The following is a 14,024-nucleotide window of genomic DNA, read 5'->3' on the forward strand; positions in this document are numbered from 1 at the left end:
TTTTTTCAACAAATGGTGCTGGGGAAGAGAAAATAATTTTGACCCTTCATGCCTATATAAAAACTAACATAAAACAGATTAAAGATCTAAGTGTAAAAGTCCATGACGCTGGGCTGGGGATTCAGCTCAGTGGCACTGCACCTGCCTGGCAAGTGCAGGGTCCTGAGTTCAATTCCCCGTACCAAAAAAAAAAATTCATGATGTTGAATTCGGCAATGGCTTCTAACAGAAGTCAAAGAAAGCACAAACAACAAAATAAGGGCCAGGTATGGTGACCATAGTCTCCCTGTATGGCCCAGGCTGGCCTCAAACTCAGCCTCTGAACACTAGGATTACAGGTGTGCACCCCACGCCCGGCACAGTTCCTCATATAAATCCCCCAGCCTGAAGCAGCTGTGAGCTCAGCACCCCCAGGGACAGTGCTTGCTTGCTGGTCCCCCTGTTTGAGGAACTGGAGGGAAAGGAACTGGGGGAGGGCCCAGCGGTACCTGCCAGCCCACCAGCCACTCCCCGAGAGTCTTGTGCAGAGCCCCCAGTGCATTCTGGCGGGGACCTCCACGTGGGCAGGGACCCAGGCAGAATGAGCCTGTGACTGGCCGTGCAGCTGGGTCACTGTGTGCCCGGTCGCCAGCACAGGTGAGCAACTTCCAGGCCATCTTCCAGGCCATCTTCCAGAACCAGCCTGCGGGAGGTCTCGGCTTCCTGTGTTTCTTCTGGGTTCGGTCCTGCACCCCTAGCTCCTTTGTCTCCAGCCCGTGGGTCATTGTGTGGATGGCAGGGCCTCTTCCACAGCCCAGGGCGGGCAGTGGGTTCCCCACAAGTGCAGAACACTGGGACCCAGGAAGGACCACTTTGAGCATCCCGATGCAAATTCCAGTGTCCCTAATGTGTGAACTGCTTTCAAATCCTGTGGCAAAGCATTCTGAATACATTTCCATTTCTACAAAACAGCAGACTCGAGGCTGGGCAGCTAGCTCAGAGGTACAGCACCTGTCTACCACGGGCCAGGCCCTGGTGCATGGTGGTGCACACCTGTAATCCCAACACTTGGGAGGCTGAGGAGGGAGGATTGCCAGGAGTTTGAGGCCAGCCTGGCTACAGAGTTGAGTTCAAGGCCAGCCTGAATTACATAGTGAGACCTTGTCTCAAAAAACCCAAAATAAATAAATAAAAAGAAATAGAAAGAGTAAGGACCACAGACCTTCAAGGCGGTGATTTGTGTCTGCAAAGAACTCTGGAATCCATGGCTCTGACATAATTTCTAGTTTCTGACATCAAATGCAGTAAAGTAGCTGTCTATTAATATTCTGAATGTGCAAATGCGCTCTGGAGCCCTCCGTGCTCCTGTGGGTGGCAGAGGAGGGACTGGGTGCTGGGAGCCTGTGAGGTGAGGGGCTGGGCTCCAGGCCCCACTGGAGCGCCCCGCGAGGTCACTGGTCCTCCTGCGTCATCCTTTGGGGAGGGCTCGGATCCCAGAGGCTATCACTCTGCCGGAAGTCACTGGGCTGGAGAGGCATGGCGCCAGGCTTCCCTCCCTCCCGCAGTGTCTGCTCTGCCCCCCCTGCGGCCCGGCTCGGTCCGAGGTCTCAGTGGGGTCCGCGGGAGGGGCCGGGAGGCCAGGGCGCTCTGTCCCCTGGGCCTCAGCCATGGAAACAGATTCCTCTGGCCTCCCTCCCTCTCTTCCTTCCATTTTTGGGGCTCCTGGTTTCCCCTCGATGCACTAACTCCGCTGACAATTGCTCTGCCGCTCTGGGCTCTGTGGACTGGGTGCCGGGAGCAGCTGCGGGTGACATTAGTGGAGGTGCGAATTGACCGCTGTCCAGCTAGGCTGCCTGGTCCATCTGTTAATTCTCCTCTCTTCCCCTGGAGGCGCAGCGGTCACTGAGGAGCCCTGAGGAGACGCCTTAGGCTCGGACAGACGGCTGCGGGTCTGCGGCTTGGGCTCAAAGATGCCCCAGCCCGGGCAACTCGGTTTCCCTGCCAGCGAAAGCTTCAGAAGGTTGTGCTTGGCCCAGCGCAGGGCGTGTAGGAGGTGGGGAGGAGTCGGGGCTGAGCCAGTTGCCCCGCATCGCCTCTGTCACCACCTTGCGTGGGACCCCAGAGCAGCAGCAGGAGGGCCGGGGACGCGTCCCCAAACTCCAGTGCTGGAGTCTTCCCCACACCTGCGCGCCTGACCTTATCTGGAAACAGCCTGGTTACGGATGGAATTAGGAGTCGCTAGTGACCGGGTCTTGCTGGCCTCAGACTCGCAGCGATCCTCCTGCCTCAGCCTCCGAAGTCCTCAGGTTACAGGCTCAACTGTATTATATTTTCACAGCCGTGATGAGATCAGCAAGTTAAATAAAGGCAGCCACGCAAATGCTGCTGTGTGAGGGCCGCGGTGTGTTTGTGTGGGAGTGCAGACTGGCCCGGCTTTATGTATCTAGGATAAAAAATACTTGACACCCTGCACCTTCCTGCCTGGAAGGGGCGCTCGCTGTCTGGACCGCGGAGGCGACGGTCGCCGGCACTGGGCCGAGTGCGCCCCCGGGCGTCCGCGCCCGGCTCGGAGTCCTCCGGAAACCTGCCCTGCAGACACGGTCGGCCCAAGCCGAGGCACTGCGGGCAAAGCCCCGACGAGGTGGGGACGGGGACAGCACGGGGGACGGGGCAGCAGTCGGGGGCGAGGTCACGCTGGGGCAGAGCTTCCCGGACAGAGGAGCACTGGCCCGGGGGACACGGACGCCAGGGTGCAGCGCCCCGCCCCCACGGGCGGCTCCACCTGCCTCGGCCTCCCAGCCTCTCCCGCGGGACACGCCCCGCCCCCAGCTGTCACCAACCCCAGGCGACTGAACGGACCTCAGCCTGCAGCTTGGCCCTCCGTCCCCTCAGAACTGGAGCGGTAGGGGATTAAGGGCTGCTAATTTGGAAGCCGGCTGCCGTGCTATAAAAAGCAGGCGCTCGATCCGGACCCGGATGCGGTGGTTGCTAAAGCCAGCGGATTAGACCCACGCCGCCGCCCTGCCTCCCCTCTGTCCCAGCTCCCCGAAGGCGCCCCTTCCCAGCCCTCCGGACCCTGCGGTGGGGACACAGGGACAGCACCAGGAGAAGCTGGTGGCGCATGCCTGAGATCCCAGCATGGGGAGGCTGAGGCAGGAGGTTCACAGTGAGTTCGAGGCCAGCTTCCTCAGAGAACAGATGACTCCTTGCCCGGGATGGGAGAGGGGACAGTGTGGGTCAGGAGCGCCTCCAGAGGCCCATGGATATCACCCCGCATACTGCCAGGTGGTCACAACAATCCGTGCCCTTCTCGGTGGACGGGGGAGACCACCAAGAGAGTAAATTCCCGCTTTCACGAGAGGGGTGTGGACACAGTACTTGCGTACACTCGGATCTGCTTCTCAGCCCCACAGCGAGCCGGTTGCACAGGGCCTAGGAGCTGCCTGGATTCCGGCACTCCAGGAGGCTGAGGCAGGAGGATGGCAAGTTGGAGCCCTGCCTGGGCAAATCACAGTGAGAACCTGTTGCAACGTAAAATCAGCAGGGTTGGGGTGCAGCCTGGGCAGAGAGCTCCTTGCCGCGGGGCTCCACAGTGAGTTCCGAGGCAGGCTTTGGTGGCACAACATTGGCTATGGGCTCTGGAGCGCATCAGCGGATCAGCGCCTGCCACTGTGGCCACCATCGTTCTCACTGCAGGGACCCTGGGCCTGGGAACTGGGGGTTGGGGAGCGGTGCCGGGTGGCCCTACCCCTGGCCCGGATACAGCTAGGTCCAGACAGGCAGACGCTGTAGGGTGAGGGCAGATGGGAGATGCTGGGCCCTCGGAAAGGCACCACCCTGCCTCAGCCCACTCCCCGGGTGACTTTTTAACAGTCAGTTAATTGGTACATAATTTACATTTATTCTTTACACGGTGTAATGTGTAGTACAATGGGATAATATATTATGTTACAGTACTATAATGTAATAGGGTACAACATGGGCTCAGTGTGTAGTTTAGTGGTAGAATGTGTGTTTTGCATGGGTTCAACTCCCAGCCCTGCAAAAACAAAAAGTTAAATAGAGTATAATAATTATAAATTATACATATAATTTACATCTATAATAATTATGTGTATAATTTATGAAATATAGTATAATTTATATGCTATCCCATGCTTTGACTTTTCTTGTTTTTGTTTTTGTTTTTTTGACAGAGTCTCAGTGTGTAGTTCACGCTGGCCTTGATCTCACTATGTAGCCCAGGCTGGCCTGGAACCCACAGCAGTCCTCCTGCCTCAGCCTCCCAAGTGCTGGAATTACAGGGGTGTGCTATTGTGCCCCACACAGTATACCATATGCAGCAAAACCTTGGAAACATGCTTGTAATCCAAAGGACTTGTATATCAAAGGAAATTTCCCCATAAGAATAATGGAAATGCAGATTATTCATTTCACAACCAAAAAATAGTCATATAAAAGTCATGATGATACAGTAATATTTTGTAATAAAAAATAATAAAGAAAATACAAAGTATAAAGAAAAATAAACAAATTAACCTGCACTTACCTTTGAAAACCTTCATGGCTGGTGTGAGGGAGACAAGAGGGAGGAGGGTCACTGTGTAGCGGCTTTCACTATCACAAACGGAATTACTGCTATAGGCTCAGTGGAATCTTTTTCTTTTTGTACAGCTTTCATGAGGTACCTGTCCAATGACACTTGCTTTTGCCTCCTTTTGAGGATTTCATGGAAATGTGGCAATGCATTGTCATTAGACAGATTTATCGCTCACACTGCTCAGCCTTATTCGGGTGGTGTTTTCTACACAGTTTTGCACCGTTTCCCACATTGTACACATCTCCCTGATCTCATTCGAAGTGAGGGATTCCTCTGCCTTTTTCTCCTCCTCCTCCTCTGCAGACGAGATCTCCTCCACCATGACCTCTTGGTGTTGGGAGCTGATCACTCACAATCCCGCAGTACAGAGAGAGAGAGAGAGAGAGAGAGAGAGAAAAGAGTGGCTCAGTTGTGATCATGTGACATTCGGTAGCAGGTGCTATTGTATTGCAAGACATCTTGTGTTTATCAAGGTAAAATGTTTGCTCATCTTGCAGAACACTTGCGGAGCACGTTACTCGCAGTCCAAGATTTTACTGTAATATATAGATATATTTAAAGTTTAAGTATATTATTTGCATCCAAATCTGACTTTATTGTAATTTTACTTTCCAGGTTTTGTTGTGGGGTTTTTTTTTTGTTTTTTTGGCGGGGAGGTATTGGGGATTGAACTCTGGACCTTGTGCTTTTGAGACAGACTTGCCGACACTAAGCCAAATCCCTGGCCCCATACTTTCCAGGTTTTAATGGAAGCAGAGTGGACCCTAACATTTGAAAATATACTTCTTGCCTGGTGAGATGGTGCATGCCTCTGGGAGGCTGAGGCAGGAGGATTGCAAGTTTGAGCACAGCCTGAGCAATTTGGTGACTTAATGAGACTCTGTCTCAAAATTTCACAGTGTGTGTGTGTGTGTGTGTGCGTGTACTGAGCTCAGCGTGAAGGCCACCTGGATTTCAGCTGGGAGAATTGCCACATTACATGATTTGTCGAGAGGTGGAAGTGATCTTAATTTCCGTCATTTCAGCCCTAGCTACCTGCAGTGGCCTCACAGCCCCTCTGGTGTCTGGCTTTGTTCACACAGAGCACATGAACTAGAGGGGATTGTGCTCCGTAAAACCCATGTCCCTGCCATACATCCTGCCCTGAAAGGGAAAGCGACCAGGACTCCTGCGTGGGTGCCCTGGCCCCTGGAGTGGCTGAGGCAGATGGGCTCCAGGCCAAGAGGGCCCCACGGTGGGCAGTGCAGTGCTCTGTCTACACAGCCCTGACTCCCAGGGAGAGGTCCAGGCCAGCAGCTTCCTGCCTTTGAGGGTCACGTAGCAGCAGCAATTAAAGCTGAGCTGGGCATGGTGGCACACATATACTCCCAGCAGTCTGGGAGGCTGACACAGGAGGACCTCAAGTTTGAGCCTAGCCTGGGTAATTTAGTAACTTAGCAAGACCCTGTCTCAAAATAAAAAAGGTGGGGACAGGGGTATAGCTCAGTGTGGAGGCTCTGGGTTCAGTCCCCTATACTGGGAAAAAAAGAAAAATAAGCAGTAACTGTGAGGTGACCCCAGTGCTTTGAAGCCTTTAAAGATGAGCAAGGTCTCGCTCTGTGCAGGGCCCATGTGGGGCCCAGTGGAGGACAGGAGGGTGACGGGTGTGACGACCCTCAGCCAGGGACATCGCACAGCGAGAACGGGCCGAAGCCAGCCTGGGGAGGCTGTGTTCCCCACCCGGCGATGGCCTGTCCCTCCCTGCTCTGAGCCACTCTTGGAACGGGCCAGGTGGGAACATGACAGGGCACAGCGACCTCTGCAGGAGGACAGAGGGAAGGGGACATCACCACAGGAAAACCGGCAAGCTCCACCTCCATCCAGCAGCCAGGCCAAGATCAGCGTGAGGCTCCTGCTGTGTGTGGGGCCCGGGCGCGGCCTGCGAGTTCTTCCTTCCCAAACCATGAGGGAGGAGCCAGGTCTATCCGGATAAAGGAGAACCCCAGCCGGGCCCAGAGCTTGGGAGGCCGAGGCAGGGGGATCGCCCCGGCTACATAGTGGGTTCAAGGCCAGGCAGAACTACATAGCGAGATCCTGTCTCAAAAAATAAATAAATAAAATTTAAAAACATACTATTCATGTAAAATGCTAAGAATGGGGAACTGGGGCAGGGCACGTAGAGACTCTAGACTCTGTGCAATAGATCTTTAAGACTAAAACTGTTTCCAAAAAAGTATGATCTATTAGGAAAATCTTGCAGCGAGGAGCTTTGAGATCGGCGGCCATGACAGAGTTCACCCCTCCGGGCCCTCGATGCTGCCCAGCAGCAGCAGGGCCCCGGACCTGCAGGCCAAGCGTGTCCACACCCACAGCCCTACTTCCCATCCAAGCCGCTGTCTTAGGAAGGCAGGAGGCGCCACAGCGCACCTGGGGACAGGACGGGAGGTGACAGCCGCAGGCCCGGTAGGCCCTGGTGCTGGGGAGGCCGAGGCGGGGCAGTTCCACCCTGGGAACACTGGAGCTGCGACAGGAAGGGTGGGTGTGAGAGGAAACCATTGGCCCGGGCGCGCCTTTCTAAGCAGAGCCTCCAGCCCTGGAGAGCGCGCTCCCAAATCCAGTCCCCCTGTGTCCTGCGCCTGCTGGGACCTTTCTTCCATCGGTCACCTGCTCGGGGATTCTCGGTTGTGGCCCTGGATGCCGAGTCTGAGCAGCCCGCGCGTCTCTGCCTCCGGAGTCTCTGGCAGACAGTTCTCAAGCCTCAAGATCTACCCCCATTTTCAGAAATGCCACAAACCCGAAGCTTTCCTTTCATGGGATTTGAAATTTCGGAATAAACTGACACAATGGTACTCGTACAAGAAAACAACATTGTTATCCTTCTTGTTTTTGTGGCACTGGGGACTGAACTCAAGACTTTTGCACTGACCCACATCCTCAGCCCATTTTGCATTTTTTATTTTGGGGCCGGGTCTCACTAGGTGGCTAAATTGCCCAGGCTGGGCTGGAACTTGTGATCCTCCTGCCTCAGCCTCCCAAGTGCTGAGATTACAGGTGTGTGGCACCACACCCAGATTTCTCCCTGTCTCTTAAAACCTTACAAAGAACCCCCAAGAACCAGCCAACATGTTCCAGAACATTTCCTACCAAGTTCCCTAAAATAATCACATTAGTCACTGGGTCTGTCTCCTAAGCTATAATTGAAGACAGCTTAATTAGCCGTTTTTCAAACACGTGATCGGACTCGCCCGTGCTTGGCTAATCCGGGAGCCTGGCTTTTTCAGGGTTATGATTTGAGACCCTCGCCTCCTGGCACCCAACTCAGATCCAGCAGTTTCCTCTTGCGACAAGTAACTAAAACCCTCCCTAGACAGACGTAAATGGCAAAGGGGACACGAGTCAAGGTTTCTATCTAGTTGTTCCCCAGGAGCCTCCTGGCTGGCAGGCGGGCTTTGGAAGGTGATTGGATCTCCCGGGATGACTGGCTGTTGGGAGGAGGGGCCAGGTCGTGGGGGCGTGGTCTGTGCTGGTTTATCTTCTCCCTCGGCTCCTCCCTCTCTCTCTGCTTCCTGTCTGGGCCATGCAGTGAGCAGCTCTGCTCCACCAGCCCCTTCTACCTGTGCTGACCAAGCAGGGACTGCAACTTCTGCCATGTGAACCCGGATCAGCCTCCCCTCTTTTAAACTGCGGGGCTTAGGCATCCAGTCCCAGTGAGGAGGAAGGTGATTCGGGCACTGACGGTCCTTTGATTGGACAATTTCTGACACATGATAATTCCTTCGCCCAATGGTGGCCCAACGTGTGTCACCAGGTAGATTGACCAGAATTATCTGCAGTCCTAGGACTGACTGAGGCAGCGCCTCTGCCCTTCCCCAGAGCACTGGGCACCTGGGATCACTGCGAGTTCGAGGCCAGCCTGGACTGCATAGCGAGACCCTCTCTCGAAAACAAAAAGGCGAAACAAAACATTAATGGGGCTTTTCCCTGCCTGTGCTTCAGAAACTCTGGGCTCTGGAGAAACCGAGTAAAAACCAAAAGAAAGTGGCACAGCATGCACTAGAAATGAATCTTTTCTTTTGGTTTTCACTTGAACTCACTATGTAGCTGAGGCTGGCCTCAAATGTGGCTATCTTTCTGCCTCAGCCTCCCAAGTGCTGGGTTACAGGTGTGCATCAGCACACCCAGCATGGTTAGCTTATTCTGAAGAGTTTTCACCCCACTCCCCAAACCTCAGCAGCTTTTGTGATGCTGTCCAAGGCTGAGAAAACCTCATGGGCCTTACAACAGCATCTTGACCTGCGTTCCTTCCATAAATTACTCTGTTCATTTTCTGTTATTGGTTTGTTCAACCAAAGCAACAGCATCTAGAGCAGAGTGAAAGCAATGCTTTACCAAACTTGAAGTTTCATGTCCTAAGCTAATTTAGCTAACCATTGTTTGATTTTAAAATTGGACTGGCTTAAGCAATGATCTGAAAATTTCCTGATTCCACTCCAGAGAAACTTTGGCAGCTGTCAGCGTGCAAATTTTCATGTGAGGGTCTGTGCCATGAAGGGCTTGGCTTTGCTGCTGCTGCTGTTTCAATCTCCTACACTTCGGAGCCATCTGTGTCACCTGCTACTTCTGTCCAATCTTTCGTGAGGCACAGAACGTCCTTTGGGGGAAAAACAGAACTATAAACACACAAAAATCCTTCTTCCAATATTTTGACTAACGTTTTCTGTAGATCGAGAATTTCTGGCACAATTATACCACATATACTGAAAAGACCTAATCCTGCCTTTTGCACAAATCTGTGTGTGATGATAAACATTGTCAAGAAAATTTTGGTGCCGTCTTCGGCATCCTCTGAATAAAACCTGTTTTATGCTGCTGTGACAAATTACTGGAGGCTGGAGACTTTATAAAGAAAAGAGGTTTAAGGCTGGGGCTGCAGCTCAGGGGTAGAGCACACAAATGTGAGGTCCTGGGTTAGATTTCAAGCACTCAATAAAAGAGACAGGAAGCCAGCCTGGTGAGGAGGGGCCAGCTTGTTAGTTTTCTGACGTTCTGAGATTGAACTGATACTCTACCACTCAGCAATATCCTGTCCTTTTCTTTTGAGTCTAGTCTGTCCTTCAACTTTCAGCCTTCCTGCCTCAGCCTCCCAGTAGCTGAGACCACAGGTGTGCTTCACTGCACCCAGCTCAGGATGGTTTTTAAAATAACAAATCTCTTGGGCTGGGGATTTAGCTCAGTGTTGCTGCTGCCTGCCTCTCAAGGTCCCGAGTTCAATCCCTGATACCAAAAGCCAAAAACCAAATCTCTTATGAGAACTGACTGGGGTCCTAGGAGAGCTCTGAAGCCCTTGGGCCCTGTCTTGGAACATGACCACCCTGGGGACCAGGCATCCGTGTGCCAACCTTTGAGGGACACATTGAGCTGTAGCATCTCCCCGCCATCCCACTCCAGGAATTAAGGGGTGATGGAAGATCTGGCCCTGCAGTTAAAGAAGGATGAGAGGTATGGGGCGGGGGGGGGGCAGTGGTGGTGGTTAGGGCCCCAGCATTTCAGGAAGTCACTTCCGGTTCCAGCCACTGTCCTTGGCTTGACCCAACACTTAGTAACTCCAACAAGACATCAGGATTTTTCCTTTTCTTTTTGATGTTTTTGAGCAAGGGTCTCACTAAGTTGCCCAGGCGAGCCTTGCACTCGGGGTGATCCTCCTGCCTCAGCCTCCTCAGTGCTAGGATTACAGGTGCACACATCACCACGCCAGGCTGGACTTCATAATTTTTCTTGACAACCACTGGATGTTGTACTTGGGTTAGGACAAGATGAGCCTTAATCCCTATGACATAGGCGAGTCTAGGCAGCTATTTTTATTCTTTCCTACAGCATATGTAAAATGCAATGTTATTTTTAAAAGTGTACATATTTATATTTAAACAGCACATCTACTGTGCAGTAGGAAAGGACAGAACAAGTTAGATTTTCCAGACTAGGTAAATACAGTGTTACATGCATGAATTTCCTCTAAATGCTTTCGTGCTTTTTTTTTTCTTTTCTGCCTGACCTCTTCATTATTCTCTGTAGTTTTAGAAAATATATCTTTTAAAAATTTTCCAAATATGGATGAATCCAAACTGGGCATGGTGGTGGTCGCCTATAATCTCAGCACTCAGGAGGCTGAGGCAGGAGGATTACCATGAGTTTGAGGTCAGCCTGGGCTACACAGTGAGTCCAAGACCAGACTAAACTACATGGCAAGACTCTGTCTCAAACAAAACAAATAAAAAATACAGTGTACTCTGTCACTAAGCTAGGACGTTGAGTAAGTTAGGGGTATTAAATGCCTTTTCCACTTATTTTCAGATTCCTACGGCTTTATCGGGATGTGGCCCCTCCCCAGCCGAGGAGCCTGGACCCAGACACTTGGCCCAGTGTGTGTCCCACCTGGGGCCCTCTCACACCCGCTGCTGCCCTCGGGCCTGTGGCGGCAGCGGCTCCCGGCTCCCGCGCTGTCCTGGGCGAAGGTGGAAGGTCCCACCCCGCAGCTCCGGGCGCGGTCCAGGCTCCTGGCATCTCCTCAGGGCCCTCGGGACAGAGGCCAGCTGTCTGTCACCTGCAGGGGCCCTCGCCGCCCCGGCATCCAGCTTTCCGGCCTCGTGTCCGGGCCTGCAGGTGCTGAGTGCTTTCCCGCAGCGCTGTGGCCTGCTGGGTGCTCGGGCTGGACCTCAGGGCCTCGCATTCCGCAAGGGCCAGGCCCTACTGGGGTAAGGCTCGGGACAGGGTTCCGCCCTCCTTCAACTCCCCCTCGGCGGGGGCGGGTCTATGTCTGCTTCACGTCTCCCTCTCTTAGAAGAATCCATCCGCGAACAGCCGCCGTTCTGTCTTTCCCGCACTCAGGAGACTGAGGAGGGAGAATCGCAAGTTCTAGCCAGTCTGGGTGATTTAGAGAGACCCTTGTCTCAAAGTAAAAGTAAAATAAAAGCCTGGGGATTAGGTCCGGGTGAAGGCCCTGGGTTCAATCCTAGTGCCCCAAGATAAGCGCACATGTGCACACACACATACACTCGTGTGCGCACACTCACTCCCGGAGGAGAGTGTCTGTCGCGGCAGGCACTGGCCCGGGTCCCGTGGGAATGGGGCTGAGGATCCAGGGCCACTGGGTCAGGAGAGGGATGGCCGAGCCCGGCGTTTCCGCCGCTGTGAACTGGGGAGGTTTCGGGCCCTTTGAGGTCTGAGTCCTTACAGCTGCGATGCGCCAGCTGTGTGGAGGTGCAAGAAGTGTTCAGAGAGAAGCAGCCAGCGCGGGGCCCTGGGCCCGGTCAGGCGTGGACTCGGCCTCCGGGCCTGTGCAGGTGGCCCGGGTGGGTCTTTCTGTCTTTTATTTTTTCTGGTGGTACAGAGGACTGAATCCAGAGCCTTTGCCCTGAGCCGCATCCCCAGGCCTTTTACATTTTGAGACTGGTTTAAATCGCTAAATTGCCCAGGCTGGGCTAGAACCTGTGATCTTCCTGCCTCAGCCTCCTGGAGATCAAGGAGATCATAGGCCTGCACCTCCACGCCCTGAGGAGCAGGTCTTTGGAACCGCTCACTTAGAGGCCATGGTGTTCTCCAGGCACGGACTGCGTGGATCATTTTCAAACAGAAACTGGGTGTGGGGGTGCACACCTATAATGCCAGCACCTGGAGGCTGAGGCAGGAGGATCGCTGTGAGTTTGAGGCCATTCCTGGTGTGAGAACAGAGGGGTAGTGAAGAAGAGAGGGTGGAGCTTTTCCTGTCCTCAGGAGGGACAGCCTGCTGGTCTGGAGAGGCTCCTGCTGACCAGGACTTTTCTTTTTCCCAGGTACTGAGGATTGAACCCAGGGCCTTTGCTTTGAGCTACACCTTTGAGACCTGGTCTCATTTAGTTGCTAAGTTACCCAGGCTAGAGTTGAACTTGTGACCTCCCTGCCTTCTCTATATTGGGACTATGAGTGCATTGCTGTGCCCAGATGTCTGGGCGTGTGTGTGTGTGTGTGTGTGTGTGTGTGTGTTTGAGACAGCATCTCTATGAGATCCTCCTGCCTCAGCCTCCAAGTGCTGGGATGACAGGTGTGTGTCACCGCGCCCAGCAGAAGTGAAGTTCTCCAAGGTTTACAGGACTCTTCGGTCACCTAGAATCTGGCCCTGTGATTCTGTTGATTGACTCCAGAACACTCTGGATTGCTTCTTCTCAGGTCAAACTGCTTGGGGAATTTTGCAAAAATTCCAGAACAAGTCGCTTCAGTTTACCTGAAGCGATTTTTGAGAAATGAGTGACTAAGAGAGGTCCGTGTGCCCTGCCCCACTTCTGCTTCTGTGGGGCAGCTGTGGGGCAGGTGCAGACCTCGGAGCTAACGAAGCACTCCGGCTGGTCCTTAGAGGGCGCCTGGTTTAACGCATGAGCATCAAGCCCAGGTGGTGGAGCACACCTGTCATCCCAGCACCAGGAGGCGAGGCGGGGAGAATCACCATGAGTTTGAGGCCAGCCTGAACTACACGGTGAGACTCTGCCTCTGAAACAGAATAGAACAATTTGTTTTGTCCAGTTCCCTCCATGAATTTCCCCTGGAATTTGGTTACATCATTCCTACAACAGCATGGGCCAAGCAGGGGGAGGCTTACGTCCTGACCCCGCCCTTGAGGGCAAGGTCTGCTTCTTAATCTCTTTCCTTGAGGACAGATTTTTTTTTTCTTTTATACTCGGGATTGAACCCTGGGCCTTTGCACCCAGCTGCAACCCCAGCTATTTTTAAAAATTTTTATTTCGAAACAGGGTCTTGTTAAGTAGCCCAGGCTGGACTCAAACCTTCAATCCTCCTGCCTCAGCCTCCCAGAATGCTTGGATTCCAGGCATTCAGTTTTCTACATCTTTAAAAATAAATACATTTCTTCTAATTTTAAAAAGGCCTGACTCAGAACTGTAACTGAGCTAGCACTAGATTTTTTTTTAAGGAGCCGAAAGTAAACTATTCAACTAAATGAACAAACTGTTTTATATGTGTGTGTGTGTGTGTGTGATATCATAAATTAAAAACAATTCATCAAAACTGAGCAGTCTTACACATAAAACAATTTCTCAAAATGCTATTGACTTAAAGACGAGCCTGAAAGCATTTGAACCTTTTAAAATTATATTATTCCCTCATCAGTGGGCTGAGCGGGTCCCACGTGCCTTTCCCACTTCCGTCCAGCGCCCTCCCGTTAGGCCCTCGGATCGAAGCCCTGAGCGCCGCCTTCTCCTCCCTGGGTAAGTGCAGCTCCAGCCCAGCACGTCGCCCGCCCGCGCGTTCCCGTGAATTCCGGGCCCTCTCCCGCAGCCCCGGGGAACCGGCCCCGCCCCTCGCGCTTTGCCCGGACCCAGAGTTGTAAGAAAGAAGAGAAAGCGGGGCCTCCCTCGCGGCCCGGCCGTCGGTGCGCCGAGCCCGGAAGGGCCTGGCTCCCGCGGGTCCTCGCCGGTAA

At 53.2% G+C, this 14,024-nt stretch overlaps 1 protein-coding gene across 1 annotated transcript in view; it reads left to right on the top strand.

Moving 5' to 3' along the window:
- Positions 1 to 13,745: 13,745 nt before the first annotated feature.
- Ankrd33b (ankyrin repeat domain 33B) overlaps positions 13,746 to 14,024 on the top strand; it is a 44,506-nt gene continuing 44,227 nt past the window's right edge. The window contains exon 1 of the mRNA XM_087189234.1: positions 13,746 to 13,812. The gene's annotated coding sequence lies outside the window, so the exon portion shown is untranslated. The remainder of the gene's footprint in view (positions 13,813 to 14,024) is intronic.

This window comes from Heterocephalus glaber, unplaced genomic scaffold (assembly GCF_053883595.1).
Source record: "Heterocephalus glaber isolate CG9 unplaced genomic scaffold, H.glaber_assembly_v1.0 deba00001538, whole genome shotgun sequence".
In the NCBI taxonomy this organism is placed as follows: Eukaryota; Metazoa; Chordata; class Mammalia; order Rodentia; family Bathyergidae; genus Heterocephalus; species Heterocephalus glaber.